The sequence below is a fragment of the Octodon degus genome, unplaced genomic scaffold, assembly GCF_000260255.1.
Source record: "Octodon degus isolate 3935 unplaced genomic scaffold, OctDeg1.0 scaffold00051, whole genome shotgun sequence".
In the NCBI taxonomy this organism is placed as follows: domain Eukaryota; kingdom Metazoa; phylum Chordata; class Mammalia; order Rodentia; family Octodontidae; genus Octodon; species Octodon degus.
In genome coordinates, this window is record NW_004524627.1 from 2,449,564 (window position 1) to 2,462,063 (window position 12,500).

Genomic DNA, 12,500 nt, shown 5'->3' on the forward strand with positions numbered 1-12,500 from the left:
TATCTTTCTGCTGTTGCTTATTTACTATCGATGCTCTTGATTCATGCATTTGAGCCGAGCTAGTGTCCTCCGCACTTGTTCTGGGTGGACACTGGGTTGCTTGCATATGTTCCTGAATTTGATTCTTTAATGCAGATGTTATTAATTCAGGGATATCTTTTTTCATTTCCAATCTGAGGTCTTCTATGTCCTTCTGCAGCTGTTTTACTTTAGAAGCTGCTGATTCATTGCTTTCAGCTGTGTGATTTCAAATTTGTTCTCTGTTAGTGTCCTCTGCACTCGTTACAGGTGGGCTTGGGTTCTGAGGTTGCATTTTGTTCCTTCTTGTCATTTTGTGCAGCACTGTCTTCTGCCCTTTGTTGTAGATCTTTGCTGTAGTTATAACCTTCACATGTACTGAAATTCTGGTGGAGCTCTACAGAGTTTGGACTTATCCAGCTGCATCTGGCTTAGGTCTGGCTGCTGTGCTCAGCTCCTTCCAGCTGCGGACCTGGGCTAGGATTGGGTCTGGGGGTTCCCGGAAGTTGGCAGAAATTCCTACTCAGCGGGAGGGGTGGGGGAGGTCGGCTGAGTGGTGGGGGGTGCACCGAGGGGGTGGGAGAGTGTCCGGCCCATGCTGCGCCTGGGCTGGGACTGGTCCTGCCGGCGCAGGGTAACAGGAAGCTCTCCACACACTCACCGGACCTGGGGATAGGACTGGGTCTGGGGGTTCCAGGGACTCGGCAGAAATTCCTACTCGGCGGGAGGGCTGGGGGAGGTACGGCGGAGTGGTTGGGGGCGGCCTGAGTGGGTAGAAGAGGGTCCGGCCCACGCTGCGCCTGGGCTGGGACTGTTCCTGCCGGCGCAGGGTAGCAGGAAGCTCTCCACACACTCACCGGACCTGGGCTAGGACTGGGTCTCTCGAACTGGTTTTTCAAGAATAAACATAACCGGAAGCATCTAGGTCATCTGGTGAACATTTTCTCAAGCTCAAAACTATCCCCCCACCATCTTCCATGAAAAGAAACATGCATTTTTTTTTTTTTTTTTTTTTTTTTTGGATCCAACTGACAAGCAGCTTCTCCCTGCTCCTTTTCTACAAATTCCTGCTATCAGCCAGTCACACAGGTAGGTCTGCACTCACAGCTATCTCTTCTTTGTCAGTTTTCCCTAAAAGAAATCTTCATCTTTCTGCAAAACCCCAGTGCCATGATGTAGCTGTGCAAAGACACAGTCTGCTTGTTGCACAAAGGAGATGAATTAGCAGCCCGGGAAGGTGAGGGGAACAGAAAGCACTGCATTGTGCTGAGCTGGCTGAGGAGACAAGACAAGAGCTCACACTGGAAATTTAAGGAAGTGTGCCTTTAGCTACAGATGGGTGGGGACACGAATGATCACAGCCCATTTCTTTGACTAGTATTCTGGTGTTATTTGAAGTTCTTCAGATGTAGTGGGTACTGTAAATCTAACGAAAGGTTAATTGCTAGGAAGTTTATGACATGTTTTTCTTGTTCCTTTCCTTCACCTGAATGGTTTACTCTGGCAATCAATAACTTAATCATTTAAGCATGGACTTCCTTTGAACTTTACATTGCTCAACACAAATGAAACAAAAAGCAAGCTATCAAGAGACAATTTTAAAATAATAATAATAATAATAAGGAACAATTAATTCATAGGGGGCTTCAACTGTGTCACTGTACCAGTCAGATAGACCTTGCTTGATAACATGGAACAACTTCTTTTGTTACTGGGCTACTGTGTAGGGATGAGATTTTGAGAATTGAGTTTGCAAAACTCAATCTAGAAATTCTTAGGATGATTGTTAATATGGAATATCACTGTACTAGAAACAGCAGACTTTTGCTGCTATGGTCTTGGAAGTTTTATTAGACACACTGAGTAATGGAAATGTGGGAGTTTCTGGGGTCCTATATCAGTGAGAGAGACTTGCATGAGAAATTTTCTAAAAACATGAAAAATCATGCAAGGAAAAGATAGGATAAAGGGCTCATTAAATTTTATTAAAAATTAATAAAGAATCCTGCTAAAGGCAGCTTATTCCTTGAGCTAGACTGCAGTAAATAGGGTTAGACAAAGATGGAGAAAGAAACCCCAGGCTGACAGTTCCTAGGTAGCATGATTAATATAAGAATTGCACACTCCTGTTTTACTTAATCCTTAAGTCTAAGCCACCTTTTTCTAAGGCCCCCATTGTGCTCTTATCTACCACCAAAGGACAGGGAAGTCCTGCTCAGCAGAAATGCAAGGTTAGGATTAAAGGAAGCCAAGAACCCAAGTGGGAGAAGGCGCTGGAGGCAAAGATCTACAGCCACTTCAACTCTGAGGCTCCCTACTCTGCTATGCCAGAGTAGCCGCCTATCTTCTTTCTTTCTTTTTTTCCCCCATAATTTTATTGAGAAATAAATAGCAATGAGACAATTTCAAATCAAATTGGTAGGACAGTTTCAATAATTAACACATTGCATTCTCTCTTCCTAGTGGTTAATTGCTGTACAAGATGCGGACATGATATCCTATTTACAAATACTATTAGAACAAATCCTTCTATTCATTAAGAGAATGTAACTATGTGTCTATTCTAACCATTTTGAATACACAGATACAAAATGGACATTCATCTGTATCCCCTTTTTTGGTTTAGTTCTGTTATTTGAATCTTATAGGTGTGTAAACTCAGCAAAATATTCTAAAAGAGTCCAGCAGTCCATAATAGTATTGGGTCTTCTGCTTCACTGGCAATGTCAGAAATTGTTGACCTGAGTCCCCTACAACTCAACATAACAGCTTGGCTTTACTTCTTATACTTTGTTTTTATACTTTTCTACTGGATGGTTAAGACCAAGATAAAGCAAGACCTATGCAACAAGAGTTGTAGCTTTTGGGTCTGATAAGATCAGTGAAATCCCCTCAGGATTTATCCTGAGATTCTGTACCTCAGATTGTAGATCCTTTGTCAGTATCAGCCTTGTGGATGTGTCATGGCCATTGCTTGGCCAATGTGTTCTCTGTGAAGCCTGAGAGAATGTTTTCTCTCCTTGTGACTCTCCTTAGGCACACTCTACACCATTGATCACCTTCCTCTTTGGCCCAATAGCCTCCTTAATCAGAAAATTTGGGACACTACTGAGTTACGTGATGATACAGTACAAGTTCTCATATGTCCTGAGTCTTAATTGACCTTGGAAGGCTAGGGCCAAAATATTGGCTTTCCTTGCAGCCCTCCTTTTTCTCTAATTTTGGTCTGTAAACTTAGGTTGTTAACCCTCCAGAAGAGAAGTTTACTGTTATTACCATACAACCTAGGCTGTTAAGCTTAACCTCACTATCTGTCTGAATATCAAACATCTTAGGCATAACATGGAATAGATATTTTTCATTGAGTATTGATATGTTGAAGTTTAAGCCCCTACATAATATGATGAAAAGACACTTAAAAATTAGAATATTTTTTAAAAATAGGCATAAAGAATTATATAATTTTTATGTTTACACCTAAGTCCAAAAATCTAACCATATACAACCTTGAAGCAGGACAGACCCACAACATCCCTTTTCCTGTCTCCTGCCTTCATTCACCACCCCCTTCTTTTTGAACAATCATCTACCCAAGAGACAGCACAGCATCAATTGGCATATCATGACAAACATTTCGTATTCAGAAGACCAGAATGACAGGCACTCCAAGCTTGAACTTACTATTACAAATTGCTATCTTCAGTGCAGTTGCTTAGTTCACAGGTGTCAGTATATATAGTTAGTCAGGGTGAGAATCTTTCCAATTAACTGCTAGCTTCAAAAATCTTCTGGAGATTCTCAAGCTATCTTCTTTCTTTACCAACTCCTACCCACCCCCAACTAAACTGTCTTATTTTAAACTCTGCCCCTGTAATTCATTACTGAAAGTGAGAGTTTACAATCCCAGCAGGATCCCAGCAGGATTTCTATTCCAGCAGAGATAGGCCCTGCTATGACCTGGTCTGGCATGGTGTGCCAACCCCCTCTGCAGAGGGACAGTAACCACTTTCTAAGTGTCCTCTCTTAGCCATCAGTGGTGTGAGGATCCAGTGGCTAGTGCAGTGGAAAAGAAAATATTTCCATTAACTCTGAAGTTCAACATTGGGGACTACAAACTAAACTTACAAAAGACAGATTAGTAAGAAAAAAATAGTTTACTTGACATGGACATAAAACTCACAGAAAATATAGTTTAAAGCAGTTAGAGAATTAAATGACCTCTTACTGCAGAAAAGGTGGACAGAAAGGGCACTACGGTGAAACAAATGGCTTTCAGAAAAGATAAATGGACCTTAAGAAAATAGATAGGGACATGATAATTAAGTGATCACATGTGGGCGATTTCTAATCCTGGTGCTGCCATTTTTGGTTTCTCATCTCTGATGACAGGAGTCAATCTTTCCTGTTTGAACAACTCCGGGGGTTGGGGTGGGGACATTTTGGAAGTCTTTTCTATTATGTAGGTGAGAATTCACAATAAAAGCTCTTCTTGTGTCTGTTAATTCTCAAATATCTTCAACTAAAAATAACTCTCATGCCATGATGGTGAATTTTGGATGCCTTCAGGGCCATTGCCACACTTCTGGGTGGTATAGGCCAAACATTTAATGTTGGATATCATGTAACAGAGAGTTAAGCATAGACATTTCCCTCCCTTTTCCAATCCCATCCTGGTTTACAAGATCTATTACTGAGTGGATAATTTGGAACCAGTTTCATCAAACTACATAGAATATCACTGTAGGGCTTGAGAGCTAAGAATCATTTTTCCATTTTTCAATGGTTAAAAAAATACAAAGAATAATATTTAGTGACTGTAGTGAATTAATTAATGTTCAACTGGAGCAGAAACACCCAGCTGAACTGTGTTGGCATGGATCTGAGCGTGAAAGACCCACCCAAGGATTGCTGCCAAAAAGGCATAAAAGGAGAATGGGATGGGATGATTGCAAACTGCTGGTTCCCCAGGAGAAACTTTGCTGTGGCTAGTTTTCTTGAGGGAACTCACACCTTCCCTTTTGCTCCACCCTGAAGTCTATCTTGTGCAGAGAGGGCTGGGGATGCAGAAATTTCCTGAGGAAGTGCTGGAGCTCAAGGTGTGAGGCAGGAAGATGGCTGCCTCTCCTTCCTTAACTCTACTTAATTCATTCTCTCTCCCTCTCTCCTTCTCTCCCTCTCTCTCTCTCCCTCTCCCTCCATCCCTTCCTCCTTCTTTCCTTCCCTCTATCCCTGGCTCCAGTGTAGATCTCTCAGCTTCCTGACACAGATCCTTCACCCTGCGGTGCAGACTTTCTACCTTCTACCTCTGGACTTCGGGCCTTTCCAGCACAGATTCTTGGTGTTCACTTGCATGAACCTGAGCGAGACATCTGCATGGGCTCCAGGCCTCCCTCTGTATTTCTGTGGGACATTGCCATGAGATCCAAGCCCTGGATGGATTCTTCAAGTCTCTGGTGCCAAGAAAGATTTCTTGTACTCTGAAACCCTGACTACAGAAAGGATATGTAAAAACTACCAATAAAGCTAGTTTTCGAGAACTACAATTGCATAATTGTAGATACTGTCTATTGCTACTTTCATTTACAATAGGGTTGAATAAGTATGATGGAAGATAGTTTGGCTAATAAGCCTAAAATATTCACTATGTTTAAAAAAGCCTGAAGTACTCACTCATTTTGAAAGAATTGTTTGCCCACCCACAGTCTAGGGCTCCATTTGTTCCACAGAGGAATTTTGACTTAAATACTAGAAAGCAAATATGTAGAAATTATTTATGATGCAGATGTCTCTTTAAATAGCCTTAAGATAAGTGTTCTACTTGTCTTTGAATATATATGGCATACTATTACCAGGGAGTTGACAGGGGAATGTTTCTAAGACTATTTGCAAGTGCCAAAATCTATGGTTGCCCAGGTCACTTCTGTGAAATGGCATGATATTTGAAAGTAACCTATACATATCATCCATTATACTTAATCACCTATAGATTACTTAAAATCCTTAATATATTATCTATATATTATATATCTATATTCTTCATTTCAGAATATTCAGTTGAGGATTTTGTATGCAACACGTTTAAGTTTTTCAGGGGTATAATTTCTGTATTTTCCCCCCAAATACTTTAGTTCTGCAACAGGCTGAAATCATGAATGTGGAATGTATGGCTAGGGATGACCAACTGAATTATATTCTATACTAAGCATTTTTTTAAAAAAAATTCTGATGGGGCGATAGCTGTCATGACATTTATATTTGCCATATTTTTAGCATTATTTGAAACCAGAGGTGGCAAAATGACCTAATTTTAGTTGATGAAATATAAGCAGATCTTTACTGGAGAGAATAGACCCTGGGAAAAGCAGATTTGAAACTTTTCCAACATAGTAGTCAGTTTTCTGTCCATATGGTTAAATACCTGAGGCATTTAACTTTTTTTTTTCCTTTTGGCAGAACTGAGGATTGAACTCAGATCTTTGCACTTGCCAGGCAAGTGCTTATTCTACTGAGTTATCTCCCCGGCTCCCAGAGGCATTTAACTTTGAGATGCAGAGGTTTGTTTTGGCTCACAGTACTGGGCAGTCTAAGACTAAGCATTCCCCTTAGTTGAGCTTTGTTGAGGGTGCCCATCTAGGCAGGAACGCATGGCTAAGCACGGCTGTTCACGGCTGTTCACGGCTGTGGGATGCAAACAGAGAACAAGGACGGAAGAGGGGAGGGTCAGGGCCCCACATTCGCTTTCAAAGTCACAGCCTCAGTGATCCAAGCAGCACCCACTTGACCCTACCTTCCAAAGGTTCTACGAATTCCTGACCACCACCATGGAGAACTTTAATATACAGACCTTTGGAGGCTATCATTCCAAACTGTAGCACTTGCTTCACCCAGTAGTCTTAAGTGTACCCACGCTTTCTTCCAACTTTGAATACGGAGATGCTGCTTGAAACTGGAGCAGTGAGATCGCAGACAGGAGGCAATGCCAAGTGAATAGTAGATATTAGCCCTGACATTTTTTGAACTGCTGTGAAAGCAGTGCTTACAAAAAGAAGGCTACCATTGTCTCCCATAAGCAAAGGCCACCTGAGACTACAGAAATGTTTTGAAAGAATTAAGATGCCCTTCTGCTGTATTATTAAAACACCCTTGAATACAAAGGCGTAAGTCTCCTAGTACCAGAAGGAAACATACTGTCTTAGAGACTAATACCAAGAGATAAAATCTAGACAAATATTGGCCTCAGAGACTTCATTTACAATCTTTTTTTTTTTTTTTTTTTTTGACTTGTTTCTGCTTATGGCTTCTAGGTCTTTAGGTGGCTTTGTCTGAGCCCAGCTTGTGAATCTATTTCCTTTTATTCTTTGTGCCATTGCTCAATTCTCTGCCAGAGGCAGTGACAATGCTAACTCTTTCTCTTCTCCTTAATAATATATAGCAATCTCTGTAAGCCTAACCAATATCCTATTGGCAAATTGCACAGCAGTGTCACAATGATTCAGGCAACATGCTTCTATGCTCTCTGCAAATCTATGTTCATCGATCCTTCTGGGAATCTTGGTCCCATTTTTAAAGAAATCATTTAAAAGTCTTTTTCCCTCCTGGGAATAAAGGCCCAAAATAAAGTGCTTGTTCCTTAAGGATGCAAAAGAAAAGAATTCAGAAAAAGCTTACTTTTGGAAATAGGCCTTTGTCCAATGGATTATGTTTCTTATTTAAGATTTTCCTAATATTTTAACGCAAGTGCAATTTCTCAGGGGTTATTGAATATGGAGAGATATCTGTTATCCTGACTTTCTCAACTTTCCTAAAGTCAGCCATGTATGTAATAAACCATAATAAAGCTAATATAAAAATGCACAAAATTTGCAAATAAATAATTCGTACTCAGAAATTTATATAAGAAAATGACAAGAGATTTATGAAATCTTCACCAAAATCTCCATAAAGCCAATCATAGCCACCCAAAAATAAGCAGGTCATTGTTCATTATTCCTGGTTATAGCATTCTAATTACACTACTAGATTATGTATCTAATATTATTACAATTATTTTCTGGTTAATTTTGTTAGGGTTGAATAATACATAATTTTTCAAACAATGCAGACAGAAGATATAAAATGTTGTAGCCATTTCAGTTTTAGGGAAAATGCCCTCAATTTTTAACATAATAAAATACACTATACATGTATAATATAGAACATCAATTGTATTTATCTAATACAGTTCACAAACAGTGCATGAAATAAAATGAGCTAGTCACAGTGCTCGCTGAAACTTCCCATGTTGAAACTTTAGCAGTTGTAATCTCCACTTTTGGCACACTTCCACCATGTCTTAATTTTTAAAGATATTGGAGTGGAAAATATCTCTCAGAGACAAATTCTTATGAAATAAAGTCATTTCCTATAAATAGGTGGACTGTTAGTGAGATAGTGCTGCATTTTCTTTTGTTCTATGCAAGGGTAAATAAGCTATCAGTGAACAAGTACTTCTAATACTAAGGGATCCATAGACAGCCTTATCTACTGAAAATTTTTAGCAGATATCAAATATCTGCATCAACACAATATTTCTGTTCATCCTGAAGTATAAAATATAATAGTTTTCCTCCACTTTAGAAAGAAAAAAAAATCAAGTTACTAGAAATAGGTACAACAATAATTTTTTCATAAAAGAAAGATGAATAATTCCCTACCCCATGTAAAACATGATAGAATGTTCACTGTATTTTTCAAGATAATTCAGTTAACAATTTAAAAAAAATGTAACTTTAACTAGTCAAACAAATTGAAAGGATATACTATATTGTCTAAGCTGAAGCCAAACAGCAGTGAAAATAGATCTGGATATAGGATACCCTGGATTCAATAATAAAAACAACATAAAGGCTTTCTCTGTGTCTCTGCTTCTGTCTAGTTGGAATACTGGCACATACTGGCTTTTGTATATTACCTTGGAAGGACAGGGTCTTGGAATTTATAGACTCATTCTTACATCTTAAAAAGTCAAGAATAGCAATTCTCTGTCTCTATAATGTGTCTCTCCTTGAACAATTTTTCATAACTAAATTGTGGGCAATATGCTTGGTGCTTCTTGGATCCCATCTCTGCAGGCACTAGGGTAAACTGCTATGCTTGGAAAATGGCACCAGAAGCATATGATCAGAGTAAAGGTGGAAGACTTACCTAAATAAGGTAAAGTATAGCTTGTATCAAAATGCAGTCATCCCTCAATATCCATGGGGTTTAGTATCAAAATCTTCTGTAGATAACCCAATCTATAGTTACTCTAGTCCATTAGATAAAATGATATAACATTTGCATGTAGCCTACTCCCATAAACCTTGAAATGTTTGAAGATTAATTATTATAATACCTAATACAATAACATGCAAATAGTATGATTTTGGTCTCAATGTCCCCCCACAATCTCAGGTGTCCAGAGGTGGGTCTTTGGGAAAGTGATTTGGTCATGAAGCATTATGCTTCTCAATGAATTAATCCACTGATGAATCATAGCAGAATGTGCTGTTAGGATTTGGGCGTGGTCAGGAGAGGAAGAAAAGACAAGTCACTGGAGGCATGAACTGGATGATTGTGTTTCCCTGTGTGGCTCCTGCACTCAGTCAGCGCTTCCGAAAAATCACAGCGTGGGCAGCTTTCCCCAGCAGACTGTTCTACGATGCTGTTTCTGTACTGAGCCAACCAACCTCAAATTAAGAAATGTGCCAAATAAACCCCTCTTCTTTCAAGTTGTGTGTGTTGGATATCTTGTTTCAGCAACTAAAAAGTAATTAACACAAAGAATAATGACAAAAACAAGTAAGTCATTCATGTTTAGTACTGATGCCACTGTTTTCCCAGGTATTTTTGATCTAGAGTTAATGAATTCTATGTATGTGGTACTCATGGACACAGAGGTCCAAGTGAATTCAGACAAATAAAATTCCTTAAAGGTCATGTAATCTGTGTTTTGTACTGTAGAACAATATTTGCATCAAGTGATACTCCCTAAGAAATGAACAACATAAACATTTTTCTGACCTCTGTTTTGCCATATTATCAAAGTCCAGTTTTTAGGTCATACACATCAAAATAATTTTTAAGCCTGTTCTTCAAGTTATAAGAGAAGGGAAATACACATTTAGAGAAGTAGACTTTAGGAAGACTCTAACACATGGTTTCTAAATCAGGTGATGCCTCTAGGACACCTTCTGTATTTTCAAAAGATCCTACAACATGCCATCGCATGAGCCATGCATTCCTTGTAGTAACCTAAATTACGACCTTACGCGCCAAATTTTCAACATGGTCATAGTGTGCAGCCTTTCTAAAATATGCTGAGACTGCCAGAGAAGCACTTGCCTTTTAGCTAATGCAGAGTCAACCTATGTGAATTAAAAAATAAGGGTGTTTCTCACTCTTCCAATTTTCCTGCCTTTTTAAACAACTCAGGCAATAACTAAATTAATTTACAAAAAGAAGGTAGTTTCCACTCTTCATTTGCCTAGAGAACTCTTCATTATTCTGTTTTTTATTGTCAGCCCAGGGGCAAATTGTTCAGCTTCTACTTTTCCCCTACTCTATTAGGATACAGTCGTTTCCCTCACCTTCACATTCAGATTGCAGCTCATTAGAAGGTACACTGTCCATCCTGACCTTGACAGATCCTGCTGCATACTGTAATCATTCCTGACCAGGATCAAAGTTTCCAGGTCCTCTGACTCATACTGTGTTCTTTAAAAGGCACCCCATGTGCTTGACTGCAAAATTGGCCACAGTCTTTCCCCATCCTTCTCTTCATGCTCACTGGTGTTTCTCACCTGCCCTCTGACCTACTTTGAATGACTTCCTTTGGCAGGTGGGGACATTAACAGATGTGACAGAAAACAGTGCTCAAAAAGTCATGTGTGTTGGAGCTTTCCCACATGCCCTGAGCCACCATGGGCTTGGACCCAAGCCATTAGGCTGGATAGAAAAAAGCAAATTGCTCTATCATTCTTGTTAGCCAAATTTCCAGATCCATCCCAGAAGCACAGAACCCTAGGTGAGTATGGCTACATGTGGACCCAGCTGCAACCAGCCTTGACTGCCAACTCACAGAAGTATAAGCTGTATTAAGTATTGTGGCCTTAAGTTTCTAAGGTTTCCTGTGGGTTTGATACAGTAATATCTAACCCGTAATGAGTTATAATTAGTTGCTAGAAAATGCAGCCCTAGTGTCTTGGTTTTGGGGTACCCTGCAATTCATTGTAATGCCTGCTTTGAGCGCCAGTGTAAGTGAGCAAGTGGGGTGCTGAAGTCATTTCTCAGCCTTTGGGGTGTGTTCAACTCTCTAACAATATTTATCCCTTACTAGGAAAGCAGATAGTATAGAGAATAAGAAAGATTAGATGGGTTATGAGTGAGAAAGGAATAATAACTTCAGAATAGAAGTTAGTAGTCATATCAATATGATGGAAGCAAATTTGGAAGCCTAAAAGTATATAGTAATTCTCTCATTTTTAAAACCTTTCAAGAAAAAATGACTTCAATAATCTTCTAATAAATTTTGTCAGACCATATGGACGTGGAAATCTTGCCAATGAATGATAAAATGTCAGAAACCTCCTTTATCATATATAACAAGTAAAATAGACACATTTCAACATTTCACTTAAGAGAACTGTACTTTATGTGGTAACTATTGCATGGCTGACCATTAAAATCCAACAAAATAGCAAATGATGCTTGTATTGATTTCTGAGGGACACTTGAACAAAGTACTACAAACCTCTTAGCTTTGTGTAACAGAAGTTTATTCTCTGTTTATCCTCTGAGAGTTGGAACCTGGAAGTTTGAAATCAGTGTAAGCAAGGACATGCTTTTCTTGAAATCACTGAGGGAAACGTATGTTCCAAGTTTTCCTGTCTAAGTTTCCGGTGCCTTTGGGTGGCATCCCCTGCTATTTCAACCTCCACTTCCATCGTTTTGTGCTTCTGTACACTTTCTTTCTCATTATCTTTCAGTGAGGACTTTCATCATCCTAGATTAGGGTCCATGCTGATGACCTCTCCTTAACTGATATATCTGCAAAGACCTTATTTATAAATAAGGTTAGCCAGGGATAAAGCTCAGTGGTATGACACCTGCCTGGTAGGTGTGAGTTCCTGAGTTCAATTTCTGCTTTAAAAAAAAGAAATGGGGCTGTGGAGATGGCTCAGTGGAATAAGCTCTTCCCTGGCAAGCGCAAGGGCCCGAGTTCAACCCCTGGTTCCACAAAAAAAGAAAAGAAAAGAAAAATACAACAAAAGAAACACACAACCCCTCCAAAAAACAAATGAAGTCAAATTCACAGTTACTTGGCTTATATCTTTAGTAGATCTTCTTGGGGGACATAAATTTACTCAGAGCAAAGATATTATGAGCTATCAGGTTGAATTCAGTAAAACAAGGTCAGTTCAATATTGAGAAATATGACTAAATACTCTTACAACCACAGAACT